The sequence below is a fragment of the Nicotiana tabacum genome, chromosome 6 (assembly GCF_000715075.1).
Source record: "Nicotiana tabacum cultivar K326 chromosome 6, ASM71507v2, whole genome shotgun sequence".
Lineage (NCBI taxonomy): Eukaryota > Viridiplantae > Streptophyta > Magnoliopsida > Solanales > Solanaceae > Nicotiana > Nicotiana tabacum.
Window position 1 is genome coordinate 208,050,887 of NC_134085.1, and position 25,753 is coordinate 208,076,639.

The 25,753-nt window shown below is 40.8% G+C and overlaps 1 long non-coding RNA gene across 1 annotated transcript; it reads right to left on the bottom strand.

The window, feature by feature from the left end:
* Window positions 1–313: 313 nt before the first annotated feature.
* LOC142182331 (uncharacterized) lies at window positions 314–1,899 on the bottom strand. The gene is made up of 2 exons (XR_012711150.1): window positions 1,122–1,899; window positions 314–972 (listed from the first exon to the last, which is right to left on the bottom strand). It is a non-coding gene; the product is annotated as an uncharacterized LOC142182331 (long non-coding RNA).
* Between the last annotated feature and the right edge of the window lie 23,854 nt (window positions 1,900–25,753).

Genomic DNA, 25,753 nt, shown 5'->3' on the forward strand with positions numbered 1-25,753 from the left:
AATCTTTTCCTCAATTCGGGATTTGAACCGGTGACTTGGGATACCATAAACTATCCCAAGTGGCGACTCTGAATAAATAAATAAATCCCGTTTCGATTGTCATTTAAATTAGAAAAAACTCCCTTTACACCCTCTCGGGGGTTTAGGTAAAAAGGATGTGTGACACGTCCTACCAAATTTACCAGATTAATCACTAGCCATTTATTATTTCTATCAATCCAAGCCATGCCACTATCCACTATCAAGCCACCATCAAACCCAACTTCTACTAATTAAAATTAAAAATCCATGGCTTAACACTATTGCTCACTGATTTCTCGTTCAGGTTTCAAGACCAAATTTAATAGCAACAGATCAATGCTACATGCTCGTAAGATCGATAAACTACGAATCCAAACATACAGGTCTTAATCAAGAGCTTTAAAACACAGAAATGACCTTCGATTCAGTAGAGCAAGAATCCCCTTTTTAGGAGTATACCGGGGCCATTCTTCTAAGAAATAAGAAAAGTAGGGCAATAGTTGACTCTTCACACTTACCCCATCTCAGCTTTCATTGAAAATTTCGTCAATAAAATGATCAAAAACCGTTCGCTTCTCCCTTCCTCTCCTCTCTTTAAACTGAGAAAGAAGAAAGAAGGACCGAGTCTTGCAGATCTGCTGCTTCAGATTCATCGAGCTGAGGATTGCCTCTCCATGACAGATGTCTTCCTCCTCATTTTCCAATAACAAATTCAAATAGGCTTGACCCTTCTGCTTGGGTTATTTGTGACTGCTGGACCCTCCGCATAATCTTTAATTATTTACTTCTCTGTAATCAAACCTGCCATCGACCCCTGTTGATAACATGTCCGTATAACTTTCCTATGTATGGTCTCTCCACTAAGCTTTGATCTACGCGCACTAGCTTCCTCGGTGACTAATGCCCTTCTGCTGGTCTTTCGTCCATTGCCTATGGTCTTTGGTAAGTAGTCTAATAAAGGACAAGAAAAAAAATGGACTGAAATAGCAACAAGCGAAAGGAAGAGCGGACCTCGAGAAGGAAACTTTTATGATTAAAATGAATCACCGTGAATGATTATGTCAAACTAAAAACGAGCACCAAACCACATATTTTCTTACGTATATAGCCACAAATCGGACCGCCACGGAGCTGCAAACGAACACCTCATTGGCAAACTCAATTTCGACCTTCTTGGGATAGTATTTGGAGTTATTTTTTCGGTTGAGTTCAAGGCTTTTGGAGCTTGATTTTTGTGGCTACTTTGTTGCATTATGGGCTGGAATTTAGCTGAATTTTAGTGATACTGTGAAGCTATATTTTGACGGAGAAAAAGGGACCAAAGAATAGGCTTATGGGTGAGAGCTATGGAGCTTAAGGGGCTATTTTAATGGCTGATTTTTCAGCTTTTTCTATGGAACATTGAAATGCAGAAACAAAGTGCTTTTCTCGTTCTTTCTCTGCTTCCGTTTTCCCCTTTTGTTCTATGTGTGTGCTTTTCTTAAAATCTGCCGAGCCCCCTCTTTGTTACATGTGTGTTCTTGAAAAATCAAAGAAAATGAGAGTTTTGGCCGCTGAAGTTTTTTCCAAAATCGGTGGGGTGCTACTGTGATTTTTCTGAAGAAGAAGGAGGAAGATTGCTGAAAATTCTATAGCTGCTAGCATTTTTTGAAAAAGGAAGAAGAAGAAGATCGTTGCTCTTCAATTTTGTGCCCAGAAATCCCTGATTCATTCTCTCTCTCCCTCTGCGTTATGTGTGTGTTGTGTATTTATATAAAAAAGAAGGAAACAACCCTCCTCTTTTCCTCTCTATTTTTCAGTTTTTCGTTGTTTTCTCTGCCCAGCCCCAGATCTCTATGTGTGTCCTTTTTTCCCATTGTGCCTAATATATCTATATAGTGAGTCTTGGAGAAAAAGGAATAAATCATATGGCCCCCACCCTCTCTAAGAAACGCAAGTTTCCTTCCACTCTGAAAATGGAATTGTGCATAGTTTGTTATTCCCTTTTGTCTTCTTGTGAAGGGTCCACATGGTAAAAGTGGAAAGAATTTTTTATTTTTTGTTCTGTGAATCAGCTCAAAGGAATGAGCATGAAACTTCGTAACTGAAATGAAGAGAACTATTGCCACGTTATTACTTTCTTTTCTTGATTTTTGTTTTACTTTTATCTTTTTCTTTTCTGTTTTTGTTTGTTTGCTTTTTTTTTAATTATTTCTTTTATTTTAAAGATAAATTAAAAATAACTTTATAAAGATGCTAGTATATTTAAAATAATAAAAATATTTAGAGAAGACATATAGTTACTATATTAATGAAATTTTAATACTACTCAATATACACTAAAACGTACAACTTTAAAACTAAACTAAGTAAATATATTTACTTATTATTTTTTTGAACTTTTCTTCTTATCTTTTATTTTGGAAAATAAAATGCCAAAACTATTTTTGTATTTTTTTTTTTTTTTTGCAAAAGTAAAATTAACTAGACAAAATATCAACTAGCTAAAATAAGGAAAAATATTTTTGTAATTTTATTTTTTGATAAAATAAAGTAAAAGAGTCAAAACTAGTTAAAATGGCGCTATTAGACCTAAACTAACTATTTAAACGCTAAAAAGTGTAAATTCTCGGGAAGGGTAAAAAATTACATGTCTACAAGCGTAAATATTTAGTTTAGGTTTAATATCACTCTCTTTACTTTATTTTATCACAAAAAAAAAATTAAAAAAAATAAATATATTTTTTCATCTTTAGGTTAAAGTCAATTAGTATATTTATATTTATAATATTATAACATTTGAAAATAAAAAAAAAGTTTCACAAGTAGTATTTAGTTTTATATTAGTTTATTTTAATTTAGAGTGCTTTTTACATTTTTATAGATGCATTGTATTATTTGGTCTTTTTAGCCTAAGTTCAAACCCAAAAGGACATGGTCCAACCCAATTACCCTTAACCCATTCTTCCCAACCCATTAGCCCACTTAAGTGCAAGATTTAATCCTAGCTATCTATTTCCTTCTAATCCAATGGCCATCATCCCTTCCCACCTCCATATAAAATACCCAATTATAGAAACCTTACCCTAAGTTTTTAATTCCTAGACCTAGACCTAGCTAAAACAAATATACCTACAACCTAGAAGAACTCCCTAAAAATTAGCCGCAGTAGCCTAACTCCTTCCTTCTCTTCTCACCTGCCGGAACGTCCTTTTCCGGTGAGAGCAAGACTCACCACAGCCACCGTCCACTTCCCATTCTCAAATCCAGCAGCTCTCTCTCATGTTATTCATGTGAAGACTAATGGAAATCTCAAAATTCAACACCCTTAAATTATAGAGACAGACGCACATACACTCATGGGAAAGGACGGACTAAAAGTCATTGGAGGCTACTGTGCGTGATTCCAATCAGAATATTATGGCTGCAGAATTAATTAATTTCGATGTTGAATTATTCCATCACAAAACTGAAGGTGTGTTTATCGTGACCCATTAGTAAATGGCTGAATTGTTTCACCCACATTAATGTGGATAGAAGTATTTGAGTTGATCATTTAGAGACTAAACAAAAATCATCAAAATTGGATTTTGGTAAGATTGCAGCTGTTTTAGCTAGTGGACAACAACAATGAGAGGATGAGAGTAAGAGGACGGGAGAATTTCAGTCTAAAAATTGAGTGAACAGTAGCTTTGAGTTTGGGTTTCGAGTTTTTCGGTGTCGATTCGAGGTTCCGATTTGTAATTTCGGTGTTTCAGTCCAAGGATCGTTACTTTATTTAGCCCGATTGATTGATAATTTTCAGCCTTGTTCATCAATAAAAGGTCTATTCCTCAATTTTCATTTTCATTTTCATTTCGTTATGTTATGATAGATTGGTGCGCGTGTTTGTTGATTTGTGATTCTACGTTGTTTGAGTTGCATGTCTTAGTTTTCATTTAAATTGTTTAATTCATTTTTATTTTGATTGTGATGTATGTAGTCTTGGTTCTTGAATAAATGCTTTTAATTGAGTAGATGGAAAAAGGAGTTGTTTCTTTCTTGGCAAGGAATAAGAATGGGACATAAGGTGGGTCTTGAACCATAGGGAATCCGGCCAAATAATAGATCATGTTAGCTAGCCATTTTGCCCCACCCCCCCTCCAATAATATCTTGTTCATAAATTTGGCATCACAACAGCCTCAAAGATTAGGAAAATAATTAAATGCGCTAGTCGCTTTAGGCGCGTTATAATAAAATTATCATAGCTACGGGTACGATTTCCGGGACATAGTTGTGATACATAACTTCCAAATTCGGGAATACATTTATGTGACTCGGCCACATATTTTCCAAAAGGACATGGTCCAACCCAATTACCCTTAACCCATTCTTCCCAACCCATTAGCCCACTTAAGTGCAAGATTTAATCCTAGACATCTATTTTCTTCTAATCTAATGGCCATCATCCATTCCCACCTTCATATAAAATACCCAATTATAGAAACCCTACCCTAAGTTTTCAATTCCTAGACCTAGACCTAGCTAAAACAAATATACCTACAACCTAGAAGAACTCCCTAAAAATTAGCCACAGTAGCCTAACTCCTTCCTTCTCCTCTCACCTGCCGGAATGTCCTTTTCCGGTGAGAGCAAGACTCACCACAGCCACCGTCCACTTCCCATTTTCAAATTCTCAAATCCAGCAGCTCTCTCTCATGTTATTCATGTGAAGACTAATGGAAATCTCAAAATTCAACACCCTCAAATTATAGAAACAGACGTACGTACACTCATGGGAAAGGACGGACTAAAAGTCATTGGAGGCTACTGTGCGTGATTCCAATCAGAATATTATGGCTGTGAGCACGTGATTTTTGTTTACACGACAATTACTCCAAAAAAATCGAAAAAATAAAACCAATGGTCTTGTTGTACAATTTTTGGAAATTTACGTGGCATTTTTGGTAGTTATTTGTAGTTTTGTCTGTGATTGTTTAGTTTTATCAATTAAAAATACAAAATAATATATGTCGCATGTAAATTTAGGGCTTTGTTCTACTATTAGGAATTAATTAAATCATATTGAGTTTTTGAATGAATAAAAAATCACAAAAAATATTATTTTTGGGTAATTTTGTCATTTTTAGTGTTAATGGTTGATTTTTGTTTAATCAATATATGGTATTGTGTGTTAATTGTTGCTAAAAAATCAATTAATGTCTTGTGATATAATTTTGATTTTTTATATTTTTATAATATATTTTTAGGATTTTTGTAAATTCGGATTTTTGTTATAAATAGGAAAAGAAAAGAAATAGGTTTAAATTGGACAAAATTGGGATTGGGCCATTTCAAATTGGACCCAAATCGGGCCCAAAACATTTGTTTTGCCCGGTCCAGATCAGCTGACCTCAGGGACTTCCAGACGACGTCGTCTTGATCATGCTTGATCTGGGTCGTTGATCTCAGAATGATCAACGGCCAAGATCACATCTCTATACCCATGTTTTAACCCGACCCGTCTCACCCAGAGACCCACTGGTCTCACTTAACCCATACGACGTCTTTTCCATTTAAGCTGATCAATCCAGGCCATCGATTGTTGATGATCTAACAGCCTAGATTAATTTTCCCCCTAACTATATAAGCCCAAACCCTTACCCCCACGCCCCTAAGCCAGACCCCTCCCCATCATCGTCCCCTTCCCAGATACCCTCAAGAACCCTAGCGCCGCCCCTCCATTCCCTCACCTGAAACCCGGCGGCAACGATGCCGGTGACCACCAGACTAACACCCCTAATGCACCTCGACCCCCTGGACACGGATCTACAAATCGTTGGTCTCGAATCTTCCTCCATCATCTCGAATCTTCATTTGAAGATTCGAGCCGGACCCCAACCTATGCCAACCCCCCCCCCCCCACACCATCTTCGTACCAGACACTCCCCTGACCTCCCTCGTGACCAAACCAGGCTTGGTTTGGTCCAAATCTAACCAGAAAACCCCAAGTCCCAAATCAGCCCTAAGAACCCTAGAAATCCAGAATCTGAGGGTTTTGTCCAATTAAACGAGAGGGTTGGGATCTAATAGACCTTAATCGAAGTGTTCTCAGTTGAGAACACTTCGATTAAAGTCCGTTCAACCCCAAAAGAGGTTCGATTCAAAATCCGAGACAGGGTCGTCTGATTTTCAATTCTTTAAGGTATTTCTTTTTTTCTTTTCCTTGTCAGTTCCATGTTGTTTGTTTTGATTATGTTTGTTCATGTGTTTAAATGTCAGTTCGATTTGTTTTCGTTTTGTGTCGACTATTCTGTCCATCTCACCCAGATCTTTATTTGGTCGAATTTGTTTCTGTGTGTTTATCGCGTGTAATTACAGTTTGTGTAATCGAGTCAAATAAGTTTCGTCGATCAGTTAAGTTTTCCACAAATCCCTGTGTCTATCAACATAAAATCATATCTGTGCCTGTTCAAGTTTAGTTATCTGCTTTGATTGTATGTGTTGTAATTCGCGTAGTCGATTCGATATATGTCATCAATTAGTTCCAGTTTGGAATGGTAGTAATTTGACTCGTGTTGTTGATTTGTTTACTGAGGTTTTGTTTTGAATCAGCTGAGAATTGATTATCACTGTGTGTTAGTCCTTTAGTTAAATCAGAAATCATTTAAGGATTGGTTTATAGCTGCAGTTTAGTATAGATTTCAGAGTTTAGTTTGAATTGATGGCATGTTTACTCATTTTGGACCTTGGGCAGCATGTGCTTTGTTAGTTTTTAATGAATTAAAGTACAATGGACAACATGTGCTGTCAGGACATACTCGTGCTGCCCATACTTGCTTAATTTAATAAAGGATAAACCACTTTAACAATGAAAAAGGGGGCTGTCAGGGGGAATCTCATGGGAAGGGATTTTCTTTTAAGTTTTGAGTGGAAAAACAGAAGGGTCACATGGGGGGGAATGAAGTCAGTTTTTGGGATATAAAAGGAAGGGTTTTTCAGAACAAAAGGGGGCAGAACTAGGAAAGGGAGAGGATTTTAGATCAGTTTTCTAATCAGTCTAGGGAGGTTAAAAAAACATAAAAGTTTAAGGTTTTGAGAGCTAAAGAGAAAGCACTGTTTCATTGCCTTCTTCTTCTGAGTTTGTTCCCAATTTCTAAACTGAATTTCAATTCCAACATCTCTTAAAAGAACAAAAGCATAGTTTGAATAGGCAATCCTGTCCAGTACTTGAAGTTTGAAGCTTTTGGGACTCAATTGAACATTAGTGGTTTCTTCTCTGCGAGCTGGTATAGGTTTGGAAACCATCTTGAGACTTGTTTAGTTTACTCTACTGCTGGGTTTCTTGTCACTAGTTTCGATTAACTCCAAGTGTTTCAGGGCCATATCTCGATTTCCTGGGCTTTGGTCGTGTTGCTGTTGGTTTGTTGTTTATTTGCTGGCTGATTTTTTCTGAAATTGCAACTGGATTCTGGGTTTATTGCTTGGTTTTAATCTACTAGTTGCTATTGGCTATTGCTATTGCTTGTTCTCGCTGCTCCAGCTGACCCCTCCTTCCTCTTCATTTTGTGTTACGATTTCAGGTACATAGTTTAAGCTCACCCTGATGTAACTTTGAATTTGAATGAAATGAAGCCATATTCCTGATCTGCGCATATTTACACGCTTGTAGTTATGGACATTCAACTGATTTGTAGTTGTTCAACATTTAGTTAGTTAGGAAGTTGTTTTGCTTTGAACTTTTGGTATCAGAAATCGACTATGGACTGAAAATTGATTCTTAGTTTAAATTCATGCTTAATAGTTAGATGTTGTAGTTAAACTTAGAATAGGGAACCAATATTCATTCACTTGTCTCTCATTTATAGCTTTTGTATGTCTAGCGACTGAACATCAAAGGGTAATTGAAACAGGTAAATGGTTCTGGAATCTGTGATTCCTACGTGTAATAACGTATTAGTAATGAATGGAAGTTGATACATCAGCCTTGTTTTGTTAAAGTCTCAATGCCAACTTCAACATGATCTCCTAGTCGTTTTCTACTCTTAATAACATTACGAAACCCATAAGTAAATAATTAGGAAGGAAGGTTTGTGCGTGCGACTGAAAATAAACAATCAGTATTTGTTAGTTTGAATAGGCACGCACTAATCTTTCTGGATGATTACTAAATGCATGGCATAACTACTTAGCATATCTTCATTTCCTGTAAACTAGAATTCCATTTGGGCTTGGGCTAAGGTTTGTGACTGACTATCTTTTGTACATATTTGAGTGCAAATTTTACGTTTACATTTGTCTTAACCTAATGACTAAGAAGTTACACCCTTTTCAAGCATGCAATTAAGTAGGACCTTTTTTTTATATTATTTTATTTTTTTTAGAGACAAAAAATTAGAAGATATAGTCCCTTTAGGATATCCTTAAAATAAACGAGGCGTGTCTCGCCCAACAAAAATGCAAATTGCGGGGCCCTCAATAAATGGTCATAGTAAAATACTTAGAATTTGGGATGGGCCGTTTAGCGAATTTTACGGATTTCCTCAAAGGTAATAACGCGCTAGACTTTTTAGGTGCGATTTATTAATTAAATTACATTCTTCAAATCGGGTGCGCATTTATGTGACCCAAATCCAAATCTCAACGGAGTCGGAATGTATTAACAACCACGGGCGCATTGATTGCGACGTGGTTCGAAATGCATTTTCACGACGTTGCAATTCCATAAAAAATAAATAATAATAAAAGCGGTTTAAACCTAATAAAAGCACACAAGTTATAATATGTATTAAAATCAGATATTTAGCCATTATAACAATTTAAGCGACCGTGCTAGAACCACGGGATCTGTGGGTGCCTAACACCTTCCCTCGATTCAACAGAATTCCTTACTTAGAATTTCTGGTTCGCAAACTTCATTTGGAAAGTCGAAAATCTCCTCGATTTGGGATTCAAGATAAACCGGTGACTTGGGACACCAAAAGCCAAACCTTTACCAAGTGGCGACTCCGAATAAAATAAATAATCCCATTTCGAATATTGTCACTTAAATTGGAAAAACTCCCTCGCGCATTTTACCCTTGGGGGCGGACGCGCAAAAAGGAGGTGTGACAGCTCTGCGACTCCACTGGGGAATAGAACCCAGGACGTTAGTTCAGGGTTCAGAATTCGAGCTTAGAATAATTGTTATATTTGGCTTTATTATCTGATCTTTATTACATGTTTTGGCATAACGTGCTAAATGTTGTCTTTTACTGCTTTGATATTATCTGGACTGTATATAAACTGTGCCTAAACCTTTCTCTTCTTACCTCCGGGGAGGAGCTTGCTGGTCAAGACTCCCTATTCTGTTAGTGTCATACCCTGAAATAAGAAAGAGGTCGGACCAGTTACAAAGTCGGCCGATCTCGCGGGTCCCTGGTACGTAGCCCTCTCCTCGACTCGAGTTGTCCGCTTGGGTACACAGTCTAGAACATATGCCCAGGATGAACTTAGTATAACAAAACCTCATACCGAATCCCTAGTAGGAACGCTTATTTGCATCACGTTGCATTTGACATAGGGGACTCAACACAGGGGTTGGGTCCGTCTAGGACAAGCAATCCGAAATGAAAAGACCATCCTGCTGCATCCCGTTTGTTTTGCGCATTTATTTGCTTCAGATCTGCATGTTGACCGGTTTCTGGAAAAAAAATCAAAAAGGAAAAGAAAATAGCAGCGTAGGGAGATAATTACTTATTTCTAGAAAAATAAAACCAATGTCCAAGTAGTGTCAAAACCTCGCCGAAATTTTCTTAAAAAAAATGAAAACAAGATTTGTCTTTTAGTTTGATTTCTTTTAATCACTTCAAAATCCAAAAAAGGGTATTTGTTTAAAATTAAAAAAAAGGAAATTCAAAATTCAAAAAAAAATCTTTGGTAGTATCTCTTTCATAAATTTAGACTAATAGTCCAAATACTTCCTTAAAAGATTTTTCGAAATTTCAAAAAAAGAGTGAAAGGAAGTTTAAAATTCAGAGAAAAAATATTTCTTTAGTCTTCGTCTCTTTTAAAAAAAATATAAAAAAAAACAAAAAAAAATATAAAAATCCAAAAAATATTTTTCTCCTTTTCTTTAAAAGATTTTATTCAAAAAAGGGGGTTTAGTTTATTTCCCCTATTCCTGATCGGCCCGAACTACGCCGGTTTGATTCTCACAGGGTGCGAGATACGTAGGCAACCCTCATCGGGTCCAACCTCCCCTTTTTCAAAAAATAGCCAAAATGTTAGAATTTTAATTTCGTCATAAATGAGTCGGGTGATGCCGTTTTGTCAAGAATAGCCGAATGTTCCCGAAAGGGACGCCGGAAGGCTGACTTTGCATAAACAGCCATTTTGGTCATTTTTATTTTTGTGACCAAATGGCCCAATGGCCTTAGGATCCTCGTCCCCGAGGCTCACGAGGCCATGTTCCCAATGTCGGGTCACCATTCTAAAAAAAGAGTCATAAATAAATCAAGTGATTGTTTTTGTCAAAATAGCCAAATGTTCCCGAAAGGGACGGCAGAAAGCTGACTTTGCATAAACGGCCACTTTCGATCATCTTTTAGAGTTTTTGATCGGTTGACCCTCACAGCCTTAAAATCTTCATCCCCGAAGTGCTGAAAGGCCGTGTTCGAAAATCGCATCTTTTTTGAAATATAGTCAAAACATTTTTGAGTCAAATCATTTTTGCTTAAGTCACCTTAATAAATGTGCAGGATGAGCACAATGCAAAATAAACGCTTTTCGATAATGACTAAAATCATTGTCAAGTTGCGGCTATGGTGGAATGATCTAGGTGTTGAAGGGCAAGATGAGGTGAAGAAATATCTGAAAGGTCTCACGGGTTTATTGGAAATCCAGCCTCGGGGAGATATCATAAGAACTTTGGTCACCTACTGGGACCCAGCGCACAATGTCTTCCACTTCTCCGATTTTGAACTCACCCCGACTCTGGAGGAAATAGTTGGGTACATCGAAAATGCTGAACTTCCATTAAGGCAAAAATACCTGGTTGCCCCAAGAGCTGTCACGGTGCATCGATTTATAGACTCACTAAAGATACCCAGGACGGTCCATAACCCGGATTTGGCCGCAGGTTTTTGTAATTCGTGCTTCATATACGACAGATATGGTCATGTAGGAAGATTCAATAATCCGGTTAACAAGCTATGCAGCAAAGGTAGCCGTCAGAAGTGGGATGAGCACAGACGGGTGGCTTTCATGATAACATTTTTGGGCCTTCTAGTATTTCCGAGGAAAGACGGAAATATTGATCTGAAAATATCCGGGGTCGTCAGTACTTTGCTCACTCAGAATGAAAGTACTCTCGCGCCTATGGTGGTATCTGATATCTTTCGAGCTCTCACAGCCTACAAAGCCAGGGGGAATTTCTTCGAAGGGTGTAACTTACTGCTACAAATATGGATGACTGAACATCTCTGCCATCATTCCGAGCTTTTGAGCCATGGTTCCTCAAAGAAAACTTGCATAGAAGACTTTTACACGAGAACCAAGGAGGTCAGTCTGCCCGAAAGAGTTATGGCATGGCTTCATTCTTTCAGACTCTCACTGCCAGCCAAATACATTGGACACTGGGATGGTTGCCTGTTGATGAGGTCATGTATATACCAGTGGCTAGAACTCACTTCCTACTGATGGGACTCAAGAGCATTCAGCCTTACGCACCCTATCGAGTTTTGAGACAACTCGGGAGATGCCAGATAGTGCCACACGAGGAAGATCTTAGTGCTCAAACAATTGAGATTAGCCCTGACGGACAATTTCCTGAAGCAAAAGTCCGCCAGATCTGGAATGAATGTCAATATTTGAAAGCGGATACTTGTGTGCAGGATCGGGCCAAAAGTGAAATGGCGCCAGGTTACCTTTCATGGTACAGAAGAGAACTTGAATACGAAAGGCCGGCTAAAAGGCCCCACGTCCTGAAGTTTGCCAAGTCATCACAAAAGCAATGGGATTGGTTAGCAAAAGAAAGAGCTATCGCGTCGAAATCAGCAAATTAAAATGTCAAGTCGAAGGTCTAAAATATGAGCACAACGTGCAAGTTGCTACTGATCTGGGAGAAAAGAATAGGTTGGCCCAGGAAAACGAGATGCTCAGGACCTAGATCCAACAGATAAGGATAGCCGCTGATAACCAACAAAGGAGCCGGTCGGATGAACGATTGATAAAAGGTTTAAAAATGGAAATTGGTGAGTGCCGGAGTGAGTCGGAAAATCTTGAGAATACCATAGCAGGACTCGAAGCACACTAGGCAAAAAAAATAGAAAAGCGTAACCGGTACCTGCAGCAGTTGAAAAGGGATCACGAGCAAACCATTGCCAATTTGAAGAAAAAGGTGGTCACTCTTGAGGACAGAGCAGCTGAGCAAACCCGAACCTTTGAAGCTGAAAATAGACGTTGCCACAAGCTCCTAGCCCAAATGGAAGTAGAAATTCAGCAGTGGCAAAATCAATATCTCCAGGATTCTCGGATTATGACAGCCCGTAATGATCAAATAGAGCGCCTACTCAAAGAAAAGAGGCAAACCAGGGATAATATTAAGACCATTACCTATGTCATCATCAGGAGGTGTCTACGATGTGAAAACATGACCAGCATTACCGTTCTCTCGGCAGTGATGATTTATGTCAAGCAGACCATGTATGAGTTGGAACAACTTGAAAGGGACCTCACACCTAAGACCGCGGCGAGGCCGAACGATGCCCCGCGGGCGCCAATTCTTGAAACTTTAATGTATTTATAGGTCGAGTCTGTATTTTCCATCTTAGCATCTTTTGTCCGTCTTTTCGCATCAGGGTGTATCAGTAGTTGTTGAGTCTGTACTTATTTCAAGTCTTGTTATTTTCCCCTTTTTCAAAAATGTTAGTTTGCAATAGATTGTTTCAGTAATAAAAAATGTGTTCTTCTTTTACACTCGTTTGTTTTGAACTACGCAATAATCTGATTCATGCGGCATCGTGATACGTAGGAAATCCTCATCGGATCCGGTTACATTTTAACTGCAAATAATGAAAATAACAAAAAAAATAATAAAAATATAATAAATAAAGGGAGCCTAAAGAGAAGTCGGAATGACGCATGTCATCGATGCAAACATGCAGAAATTCACTTAACTGTATAGGTGCATCACACCCCAACGTGAGATTACCTGTCTGTTATTTGTTTCAAACTAACCGTTTGCTTGCTGCTAAGTCCAGGTTTTTAGAAAAGGTGGTTTGGTTTGGTAGAGGTCTGGCCTCGCATTCATACTTTACGAGGTTGAAAGGAAGTGTTCAGTTGCCCATCACTAAGTCGAGAGGAAGTATTCACACTTACTTCACGAGATCAAAAGGAAGTGTAGAGATATCTTCAGAAATTCCTTTGCCAACAATTCCTGTCTCCGAGGAGAGTTCAATCTTGGCCATCCCAACTCCCGAGTCAGCAACTGCTGAGGAAAACAGAATCTTGCGGCTCCGCATGTTGGAAATGTTGGATGACTGGAACAACGGAAAAGAGCCACCGAGTGTAATCCCTGGACTCCCCGAGTTGTTCTCTAGGACAAGTGGGACTTCCAACGTCCCCATAAGCTATACAACTACCTCGTTTGGGTACCCGGCCATTTCAGCCCACTTTGCTGGATCACCCTCTGATTCTTATCCACGGATGTCAACAACAGATGTAGCTACGAACATATTCACTGCACAGCCCTGTCCAATCGTGGCACAACCCGCTACACATAGGCCGAATTTTGACTCGTCCTCATTCACATTTCAAGCACCATCCTTCTCCCTGGAACCAACTCGGTTTACCACCAGCACTCATCCTCAACAACCTCAACACGAGTTTATGCCTGGGCAAGACCAAAATCCCAAAGCTTTTGAACAAGATGAGATGGCAAAAAGAATGAGGAGCCTCGAGCAGAGTTTGAAAAATATGCAAGGTTTAAGCGGGCAGAAGAGTGTTTCCTATACTGATCTGTGTATGTTTCCACATGTACATTTGTCGTTAGGGTTCAAAACACCAAAGTTTGAAAAGTACAATGGGCACGACGACCCTATTGCTCATCTCAAGAAGTATTGCAACCAATTGCGTGGAGCCGGCGGCAAAGAAGAATTGTTGATGGCATACTTCGGAGAAAGCTTGGTAGGAATAGCCTCAGAATGGTATATGGACCAAGACATATCTCGATGGCATATATGGGATGATCTCGCCAGAGATTTTGTAAGACAATTTCAGTATAATATTGACATCGCACCGGACAGAAATTCTTTGTCAAACTTGAAGAAGAAACCCTCGGAAAGTTTCAGAGAATATGCTATTAAATGGCGCGAGCAAGCATCAAGGGTAAAACCTCTCATGGACGAGATAGAAATGGTCACTACTTTCCTCCAGGCTCAAGAATCAGATTACTTCCAAAACATGATGTCAGCCATGGGAAAGCCTTTCGCGGAAGCGATTAATATCGGGGAGATGGTGGAGAATGGTTTGAAAACGGGTAGAATTTTGAGTCAGGCAGCCATAAGGGCAACCTCCCAAGCTGTCCAAAGCGGGTCCGGAGGAATGGCAAGAGGGAAGAAAAAGGAAGAGACGTCCATGGCGGCATCAGAAGCAAGGGACCGTTTTCCAGAAAGAACCCCACAACATTACTACCCCCACCAAAATATGACCTATGCTCCTCAACCCTACATGGTCATGAATACCCAGCCTTATGTCTAGCCACCGCAACAAGCCAATTGAGGCCAAGCTCCACCTCCCAGAAATCAGCCTCCTTACAGGAACCACTATAATCCACAACCACCTCAAAATAACTTTCGCCCTCAAGAACCACCCAGAAGACGGACTTTCACACCCATTGGTGAACTGTATTCTACCCTGTTCCCAAAGCTAGTCCAGATGGGTTTCCTGCAACCAATCCCTCAGACGAGGCACAATCCAGCATCACCTGCTTACAAAGCCGGTGTCAGGTGTGCTTATCATTCGGGAGTAGAAGGGCATGATACCAATGATTGTTGGACTTTAATAAGGGTGGTTGAGAACTTGATAGAGCAGGGAAAGATAGTATTGAGGGACTAGGAGGTCCCAAATGTGACCAACAATCCGTTGCCCGCTCACAATAACGGGCCGTTGATTGGGATGATTTGTGAGGACAAGGAGTTTGATCCTGCCCTAAAAGCTATAATTGCCATCATCGATGAAGGGAAAAAGCCTAAAGCCGCCCCGAAGCTAGAGAAAGGGGAAAAGAAGACTGGTACTGTCAAGGTTGAGCTCGAAGAGAAGGCCAAGACAAAGACAGTGACGATGGTGCCCGCGAAGAATGAAGTTCTTTATATTCCACGAGGTCGATCAGAGAAGCCGCAGAGATTCGAAGTTAGAAGGGCAAAACCAATGTACGTATCGAAAGGGTCCTATGTGGTCCGGGGAACGATCAAACCACCTCGGCTGAATGAGCCAGTGGTTATCGGACGCGTACCATAGAAGCCAATGACAGACCCGTCCACAGTACCGTGGAACTATCAAAGAACTTTGGTTACGTACAAAGGTAGAGAAGTCACAAGGGAACTTCCAGAGAATACTTTCATTGGAAGATATTCAGACACTCAAGAGTTAAACAACGCCACACGGAAGCGCTTCCCACCCAAGAAGCCTGTCGTTGAAGAAGCGGAAGTTTTCTTCCAAAAGATGAAAATGCCTGACTACGAAGTGCTGGATCAGTTACGCAAGTGCCCTGAGCAAGTGTCTATGCTGTCTTTGCTAATGAGGTCGGCCGAACATCAGAAGATCTTGCTCAAAACCCTGAACGAAGCGTATATACCAGCCGAGACTTCAGTTCAACAACTGGAACGAATGACGGAAGGGTTCTTCGCAGTTAATCAGGTTTCTTTTAGCAAGAACGTTTTACCTCCGGAGGGAGCGGCTCACAACAAAGCTTTACATTGACAGTCAAGTGCGAAGACTACTACGTCAAACGGGTAATGTTGGATGGAATTTCGGGTGTTAACATTTGCCCACTCTCCACGCTGCAGAGAATGGAAATTGGGACCGGAAGAATTCGCCCCAATAATTTCTGCGTAAGGGCTTTTGATGGCATCAAGAGGGATACCCTTGGGGAAATAGACTTGGTATTGACTATAGGACCGGTGGAGTTCGAAATAACTTTCCAGGTACTTGATATGGATACGTCTTACAATTTTCTCCTCGGAAGACCTTGGATTCATGCGGCAGGGGCTGTACCTTCCACTCTCCACCAAATGGTGAAGTTTGAATATGAAGATCAGGAAATTGTGGTCCACGGAGAAGACGAACAATCTATTTATCGGGACCCATCCATCCCATATCTTGAAGCAGGGAAAGGGAGTGAGCACACGGTTTATCAGGCTTTCGAAGTTGTGCTGGCAGAGCAGTATGAAGAAGGAAGACCTTACCCCCAACCTTTCCCGTCCAACGCCTCAATCATGATGGCTAAACAAATGATCCGACATGGATTCAGACCAGGGAAAGGGCTTGGAAGAACGCTGCAAGGAATAACGGAGCCCATCACCTTACCTTCCACTAAGAAACTTTTTGGGATAGGTTTTCAACCCACTCCAAAAGATGAAGAGTGGGCAAAGAAGAGGAAAAATGAGGGTTGGAAGTTGCCTCGACCATTGCCACGTTTATACGAGACTTTTGTCAGACCAAAATACATTGAAGAAGAAGACGACGAGGCTTTTATGGCCAAAGAGATCGAAAAGATATATGGGGCAATGAGAGGAATGCTCTACGAAACTCACATGGTTCAACCAGGAGAAGGCACAAGCACCGCTGAGATGCTATATGTGAGGCCAAATGCTAAGCTTCAGAATTGGGAGGCCACGCCATTCCCAACTAGGCAGGAGTCCAGGTAGATCTGTCCTGCCACCTTTCTTACATCACGAGTTATCCCAGGATGTAACTCGGATGTTTTTCTTTAGTTTCCTGTTTTGATTTCCTGAATTATAAACTTTGTTATCTTCCCAATTCCAAGAAATAAAATTAGTTTTCCTCATTTTTTCTTTTATTCTGATTTTTGCTATTTTTCCTTTACCTTTTCCTTTCAGTTATAATAATGTGGCTTTAAATAATATGACATGCTTGCAGACTTCACGCCCAGATCCCAACGAGCTGTTTAATTATGAAATAATGAACCAAGAACCGGAATATGACGAAGAAGAGGCTTTTAGGGAAATAAATCGAGAATTGGAACACTTTGAGAATAAACCTAAGCCGAATTTGAATGACACTGAACCGGTTAATTTGGGAACTCCTGAAGAAATCCGAGAGACCAAAATAAGCATTCACACGGACGAGAAAATGTGAGACGGGATAATTCAACTCCTTTTTGAATTTAAAGATGTGTTTGATTGGTCATACGATGACATGCCAGGATTAGGTGTTGATCTAGTGGTGCATAAATTGCCAATTTACCATGATTGTCCTCTAGTCCAACAGAAGCAGAGAAAGTTCAAAACTGATGTCAGTGATAAGATCAAAGAGGAAATCACAAAGCAGTTGAAAACAGGTGTAATCTGGGTAGTCCAGTACACTACGTGGTTGGCTAATGTAGTTCCGGTACCGAAGAAAGATGGGAAGACTCGGGTATGTGTGGATTATTGGGATTTGAATAGGGCGAGTTCCAAAGACAATTTCCCATTGCCCAACGTCCACATCCTTGTTGATAATTGTGCCAAACATGAGATACAGTCTTTCGTAGATTGTTACGCTGGATATCATCAGGTGTTGATGGATGAAGAAGATGCCGAGAAAATCGCCTTCACTACACCTTGGGGTACTTACTGTTATCAGGTTATGCCGTTCGGTTTAAAAAATGCCAGGGCCACTACAAGAAATTAGCCTTATTGCAGCGACCAAAGTATGATGCATCAAGAGATAGAGGTGTATGTGGACGACGTGATATCAAGTCCAGGACTCAGGACGATCATATCCAAGACTTGAGGAAATTCTTTGAGAGGCTGAGAAAGTATGACCTGAAGTTGAATCCGGCTAAATGCGCCTTCGGAGTCCCATCGGGCAAGCTTTTGGGTTTCATAGTAAGCAGGAGAGGTATCGAGTTAGATCCAACAAAGATAAAATCTATCTGAGATCTACCTCCTCCAAGAACGAAGAAAGACGTGATGAGTCTATTGGGCAGGTTAAACTATATCAGTCGATTCATTGCCCAGCTAACTAGCACATGTGAGCCCATATTCAAGCTATTGAGGAAGGATGCAGCAATCAAATGGACGGCTGAGTGTCAAGAAGCTTTTGACAAGATCAAAGAATATCTTTCAAATCCTCCAATTTTGGTCCCGCCAGAGCCAGAAAGACCCATGTTCTTGCATCTGACAGTCTTGGAAAATTCTTTCGGTTGTGTCCTCGGGCAACATGACACAACCAGAAAGAAAGAACAGGCGATCTATTACTTAAGAAAGAAATTCACCAGCTATGAGGCCAAGTACACCTTGTTGGAAAGAACGTGTTGTGCTTTGACGTGGGTCGCTCAAAAATTGAGACATTATCTCCAAGCTCATACTACTTACCTCATAACCAGGTTGGATCCATTGAAGTACATATTTCAGAAACCAATGCCTACTGGCAGACTAGCCAAGTGGCAAATCTTGCTTACTGAATTTGACATAGTCTATGTCACTCGCACGGCGATGAAAGCCCAGGCGTTAGCGGATCATTTGGCTGAGAACCCGATTGATTAGGAATACCAACCATTGAGTACTTATTTTCCAGATGAAGAAATAAACACCATAGAAGTAGTCTCGGAAAAATGCTCATGTTTGGAAGATGTTCTTTGACGGGGCCGTAAATGCCAAAGGTGTAGGAATTGGGGCAATCTTGATCTCACCTACTGGTCAGCACTATCCTGCTACAGCTAGGCTTCGCTTCTTTTGCACGAACAATACAGCTGAATATGAAGTCTGCATCATGGGCATGCATATGGCGATCGATCAGGATGTTAAAGATTTGTTGATTATGGAGGATTCTGACCTAATTATCCGGCAAGCCCAAGGAGAATGGGAAACTCGGGATGTCAAGCTTATTCCTTACCGACAGCACGTGGAGGATATCGGCAAGCGATTCGAATCAATAGAGTTCAGGTATATCCCGCGGTGTCACAATGAACTAGTGGATGCACTTGCCACCTTAGCTTCAATGTTACCTTACCCAGGTAACGCCCACATCGATCCTTTGGAAATCCAAATCAGGGAAAAACACGGTTACTGTAATGTAATCGAGGCAGGATCATGTACCCAGCCATGGTACCATGATATCAAGAGGTTCTTGAAGACACAAGAATACCCCGAACATGCTACTGGAGATCAAAAGAGAACTATTAGGCGGCATGCAGGTGGTTTCTTTTTGAGCGGCGAGGTATTGTATAAAAGAACCCCAGATCTCAACTTGTTAAGATGTGTTGACGTCGAGGAGGCAAAAAGAATCATGCATGAGGTACACGCAGGAGTATGCGGGGCCCACATGAATGGGTATGTTTTAGCAAAAAAAATCCTTCTAGCGGGTTATTACTGGATGACCATGGAAAAGGACTGTTTTAGTTTCGTTCGAAAGTGTCATCAATGTCAGGTGCACGGCGATCTGATTCATGCACCTCCCACAGAACTGCATCACATGTCTGCACCTTGGCCATTTGTTGCTTGGGGCATGGACGTTATTGGTCCGATTGAGCCAAAAGCCTCAAATGGGCACAGATTCATATAGGTCGCTATCAACTACTTCACAAAATGGGTAGAAGCTATCACTCTCAAATCGGTCACTAAGAAGGCTGTGGTGGATTTCGTACATTCAAATCTTATCTGTTGTTTCGGTATTCCCGCAACTATCATCACAGATAACGCGGCAAACCTGAATAGTCACTTGATGGGGGATGTATGCGAACAATTCAAAATAACGCATAGGAACTCCACTCCTTATCGGCCCAAGGCCAATGGCGCTGTTGAAGCAGCAAACAAGAACATCAAGAAGATTTTGAGGAAGACGATCCAGAGTTCCCAATAATGGCATGAACAGTTACCCTTTGCCTTGCTGGGATATCGCACTACAGTACGCACATCAGTAGGGGCAACCCCCTACTTGTTGGTTTATGGGACCGAGGTTGTGATACCAGCAGAGGTAGAAATTCCTTCGCTCCGAACCATTGTCGAAGCGGAAATTGAAGATAGCGAGTGGGTTAAGACTCGATTGGAGCAGTTGACTTTGATTGACGAGAAACGAATGGCCGTGGTTTGTCACGGGCAGTTGTACCAACAAAGAATGGCCCGTGCTTACAACAAGAAAGTACGACCCAGGAATTTTAAAGTAGGTCAACTGGTATTAAGGCGCATTCTGCCACATCACCAGGAAGCGAAAGGAAAATTTGCTCCTAATTGGAAAGGCCCATACATCATCAGGAAGATATTGCCGAGAGGAGCATTGTATATGGGTGATATTGAAGGAAATAATCCTGAAACAGCAGTGAATGCGGATGAAGTCAAAAGGTACTATGATGAAGGTTTTATTCCCACTACCCAAACACTATCAACTCTCTCTACAAGCCCTTTGAGCCGGTTACATTTTTTTGGCTACCTAAAAAAAAATAAAAAAAATAAATAAATAAAGAAAAAAATTGATTGAGCCTGAACTACGTCTGACTTGATTCCGAAAGGATACGTAGGCAGCCTCTCTCTAGGGTTCAGTCACACCAAAAATAAAATCCAATTTACCCTGAAGTTGAAACTGGGGCCCACCAAATGGTTCAGAAGTTGTAATTTCATCCACAATTCTTTTTACCATAAAACCAAGTACAAGTCCTTCGGATCAATTGCCAAAGGCGGGGGAAACCAAGAGATATCATGGTTGGAAGCCGATACATTCTAAAATTGAGAGAAATAAAATGAGAGTCTTGTCGGTGAAAACCTTCGGGCACCATAAGGCGACGGGAGTAGAGAAATCGAAAATGAGAGAGCTTGTTTAGTAAAAACTCGCAAAGAGTGCTATCAGGCGACAATGAGAAGAGAAATGAGAGAGGTCGACTAGCGAAAACCCGCCAAGGGCGCTGTCGGCCGAAAAAATGATTCCACCTCAGAAAGTTCTGGCAAGGTTCCCTGGTTCGGAAATATAGATCCGTTTTGGTTCATGAGGAAATGCAAGTTCATGAGGGTCGGGAATCCAGTCCAAAAAGCATGTCATGGTCAATTTAAAGTCAGCATGTTGCCTCAGATAAGTCTTTCTCGTCCCAAAAGGGACACTTTTCTTTAAATTCGTTTTCTCCGCTCTTTGTTTTACCTTTCCTTGAATCCCTTTCGTTTTAACCCTAAATTCCAAAATATGCTGGAAAGAAAAGGTGGCAGGACCGGTTTCACGGAGCTCCATTTAGTAAGAAGTGAAGAAAATACCCCGCTTCAGTGGTACGTCAGTCCAATCCCGACTGATCATGATGTTGATTGCTTTCGAAGTAAAGCCACAAAAAAAACAGCAAATCCCCACAAAGTCTCCCCTTGTAAAAATCCCCAAAGAGTCTGCCCCAGCAAATCCCCAACGAGTTTTCCTTGTAAAAATCCCCAACGAGTCTGCCCCAATAAAAATCCCCACTGAGTCCGAATGGGATGGAAGAACCAAAGCCTTACACGGGCGAATCATCGCAAAATCCGGAAATCCGAGTCTGATCAGTTTTAAAGGGGATCGCTTGTGAATCCAATCAACGGCTAAATTTTCTCAACAGGAATGAGGCCGGGACCAAGCAATTGGAACGATCAAGGCCACCGAACCAACCACCGTTTTCAAACTGACAATTTTTCTTTGTTTGGAAAATTGAGACAGGTGCGATCCAAAGCAACCGTGCAAAAAGCAGGTGCCGCTCAAAAGGAAAAGAAATGCACAAGTGCAAGAAACAGCTTTGCAATAAGGAATCAACCCAAAAGGGAAGTGTCCCCAAATTCTCTCCTGCATTTTACTAAACAAAAAATGAAAAAATAACCCCAAAAAAAACGAAAAGGGAAGCAAGAAGAAAATTCAAAAAAAGAGGGTTAGTTAGAATCCCCAATATCTCCTTTTAGCCGACATTAGGGCTCCAATCCCTGAGTTGAGCGATTTTCCTTTAGCCGACATTAGGGCTCCAATCCTTCCTTGAGTTGAGTGATTTTCTTTTAGACGACATTAGGGCTTCAATCCCTGAGTTGAGCGATTTTCTTTTAGCCGACATTAGGGCTCCAATCCCTGAGTTGAGCGTTTTTCCTTTAGCCAACATTAGGGCTCCAATCCCTGAGTTGAGCGAATTTCCCTTTAGTCGACATTAGGGCTCCAATCCCTAAGTTGAGCATTTTTTCCTTTCAGCCGACATTAGGGCTCCAATCCCTGAGTTGAGCACTGTCCTTTAGCCAGCATTAGGGCTCCAATCCTTGAGTTGAGCAATTTTTCTTTAGCCGACATTAGGGCTCCAATCCCTGAGTTGAGCAATTTTATCTAGCCGACATTAGGGCTTCAATCCCGGAGTTGAGCGATTTTCCTTTCAGCCGACATTAGGGCTCCAATCCCTGAGTTGAGCAGTTTTCTTTAGCCAGCATTAGGGCTCCAATCCCTGAGTTGAGCAATTTTTCTTTAGCCGACATTAGGGCTCCAATCCCTGAGTTGAGCAATTTTCTTTAGCCGACATTAGGGCTCCAATCCCTGAGTTGAGCGTTTTTCCTTTAGCCAGCATTAGGGCTCCAATCCCTGAGTTGAACGTTTTTTCTTTAGCCGACATTAGGGCTTCAATCCCTGAGTTGAGCGATTTTCCTTTTAGCCAACATTAGGGCTCCAATCCTGAGTTGAGCGAATTTTCCTTTTAGCCGACATTAGGGCTTCAATCCCTGAGTTGAGCGAATTTTCCTTTTAGCCGACATTAGGGCTCCAATCCCTGAGTTGAGCCATTTTCCTTTAGCCGACATTAGGGCTCCAATCCCTGAGTTGAGCAATTTTCCTTTAGCTGACATTAGGGCTCCAATCCCTGAGTTGAGCAATTTTCTTTAGCCGACATTAGGGCTCCAATCCCTGAGTTGAGAGATTTTCCTTTCATCCGACATTAGGGCTCCAATCCCTGAGTTGAGCAGTTTTCTTTAGCCAGCATTAGGGCTCCAATCCCTGAGTTGAGCAATTTTCCTTTAGCCGACATTAGGGCTCCAATCCCTGAGTTGAGCAATTTTCTTTAGCCGACATTAGGGCTCCAATCCCTGAGTTGAGCGTTTTTCCTTTAGCCAGCATTAGGGCTCCAATCCCTAAGTTGAGCGTTTTTCCTTTAGCCGACATTAGGACTCCAATCCCTGAGTCGAACGATTTTTCCTTTTTAGCCAAAATTAGGGTTCCAATCCCTAAGTTGCGCGTTTTTACCTTTTGCGACATTAGGGCTCCAATCCCTGAGTTGTGCCTTTTAGACTCGAGGTTTCCAATCCCCTCATTCAATTCTGTAGACTTTTATGGCAATTAACTCACGAAATTTTTCCTAGTGAAACTGGGGCAGAAAATTTCGTTCGTTTGTTTTGTTGTCTCAGCATGTCTGACCTCGAGACGCATGGATCGAGATGACCTATGGTTTGAGTCTCAATCCAGAATAAAGAAATAAAGAAAAGAACAAAGAAGACGTTCCCAAATACTGGAACAAACAAAGTGCGGATCGCTCAAAATCTGATTGAAGTCCCAAGCTCCGCCCAATCCCGTTTTCACTCAATACTGCAGAAATAAACAAGCACCTACAACTTGCGAGCATCAAGATTCAGATCGAAGTCTACAAGCAGAATCAGCTAAGACCCAAGATCAAGTTGCAAAAGAATTATATATAGGAATCTTGTAACTAGTGGTTGGAAGGCATAAGTAGTTAGTTCAGTTTCAATTTTCTTTGGGTGTAATAAGGAGGTCGGTAAAGCAGTAGTGGCAACAGCAACAGCAGTAACAGCAGGCATTGCAGTCCCATGGTAGCCCCAGCTACCAAAACTTTCCCGAACTACATTGACCTGATTCCTGTTTTTAGCCCAGGATATGTAGGAAATCTTTGAAGCAAAGATTCGGTCAAATCTTTCAAAAATGTGCTTCACACGGAGTAGTCCAACGGGCAAAAGTCGCTCATATCCGCTCACTTTATCTTTGCACGAAAATCTCGCATGTTTTCGGGCAAAGAGGGGCAGTTGTGAGCACGTGATTTTTGTTTACACGACAATTACTCCAAAAGAAATCGAAAAAATAAAATCAATGGTCTTGTTGTACAATTTTTGGGAATTTACGTGGCATTTTTGGTAGTTATTTGTAGTTTTGTCTGTGATTGTTTAGTTTTATCAATTAAAAATACAAAAAAATATATGTCGCGTGTAAATTTAGGGCTTTGTTCTACTATTAGGAATTAATTAAATCATATTGAGTTTTTGAATGAGTAAAAAAATCACAAAAAAATATTATTTTTGGGTAATTTTGTCATTTTTAGCGTTAATGGTTGATTTTTGTTTAATCAATATATGGTATTGTGTGTTAATTGTTGCTAAAAAATCAATTAATTTCTTGTGATATAATTTTGATTTTTTATATTTTTATAATATATTTTTAGGATTTTTGTAAATTCAGATTTTTGTTATAAATAGGAAAAGAAAAGAAATAGGTTTAAATTGGACAAAATCGGGATTGGGCCATTTCAAATTGGACCCAAATCGGGCCCAAAGCATTTGTTTTGCCCGGTCCAGATCAGCTGACCTTAGGGACGTCCAGACGACGTCGTCTTGATCATGCTTGATCTGGGCCGTTGATCTCAGAATGATCAACGGCCAAGATCACATCTCCATACCCATGTTTTAACCCGACCCGTCTCACCCAGAGACCCACCGGTCTCACTTAACCCATACGGCGTCGTTTCCATTTAAGTTGATCAATCCAGGCCATCGATTGTTGATGATCTAACGGCCTAGATTAATTTTCCCCCTAACTATATAAGCCCAAACCCTTACCCCCACGCCCCCTAAGCCAGACCCCCTCCCCATCATCGTCCCCTTCCCAGATACCCTCAAGAACCCTAGCGCCGCCCCTCCATTCCCTCACCTGAAACCCGGCGGCAACGATGCCGGTGACCACCAGACTAACACCCCTAATGCACCTCGACCCCCTGGACACTGATCTACAAACCGTTGGTCTCGAATCTTCCTCCATCATCTCGAATCTTCATTTGAAGATTCGAGCCGGACCCCAACCTATGTCAACCCCCCCCCCCAAATCCATACCAGGTACCCCCCTGACCTCCTTCATGACCAAACCAGGCTTGGTTTGGTCCAAATCTAACCAGAAAACCCCAAGTCCCAAATCAGCCCTAAGAACCCTAGAAATCCAGAATCTGAGGGTTTTGTCCAATTAAATGAGAGGGTTGGGGTCTAATAGACCTTAATCGAAGTGTTCTCAGTTGAGAACACTTCGATTAAAGTCCGTTCAACCCCAAAAGAGGTTCGATTCAAAATCCGAGATAGGGTCGTCTAATTTTCAATTCTTTAAGGTATTTCTTTTTTTCTTTTCCTTGTCAGTTGCATGTTGTTTGTTTTGATTATGTTTGTTCATGTGTTTAAATGTCAGTTCGATTTGTTTTCATTTTGTGTCGACTATTCTGTCCATCTCACTCAGATCTTTATTTGGTCAAATTTGTTTCTGTGTGTTTATCGCGTGTAATTACAGTTTGTGTAATCGAGTCGAATAAGTTCTGTCGATCAGTTAAGTTTTCCACAAATC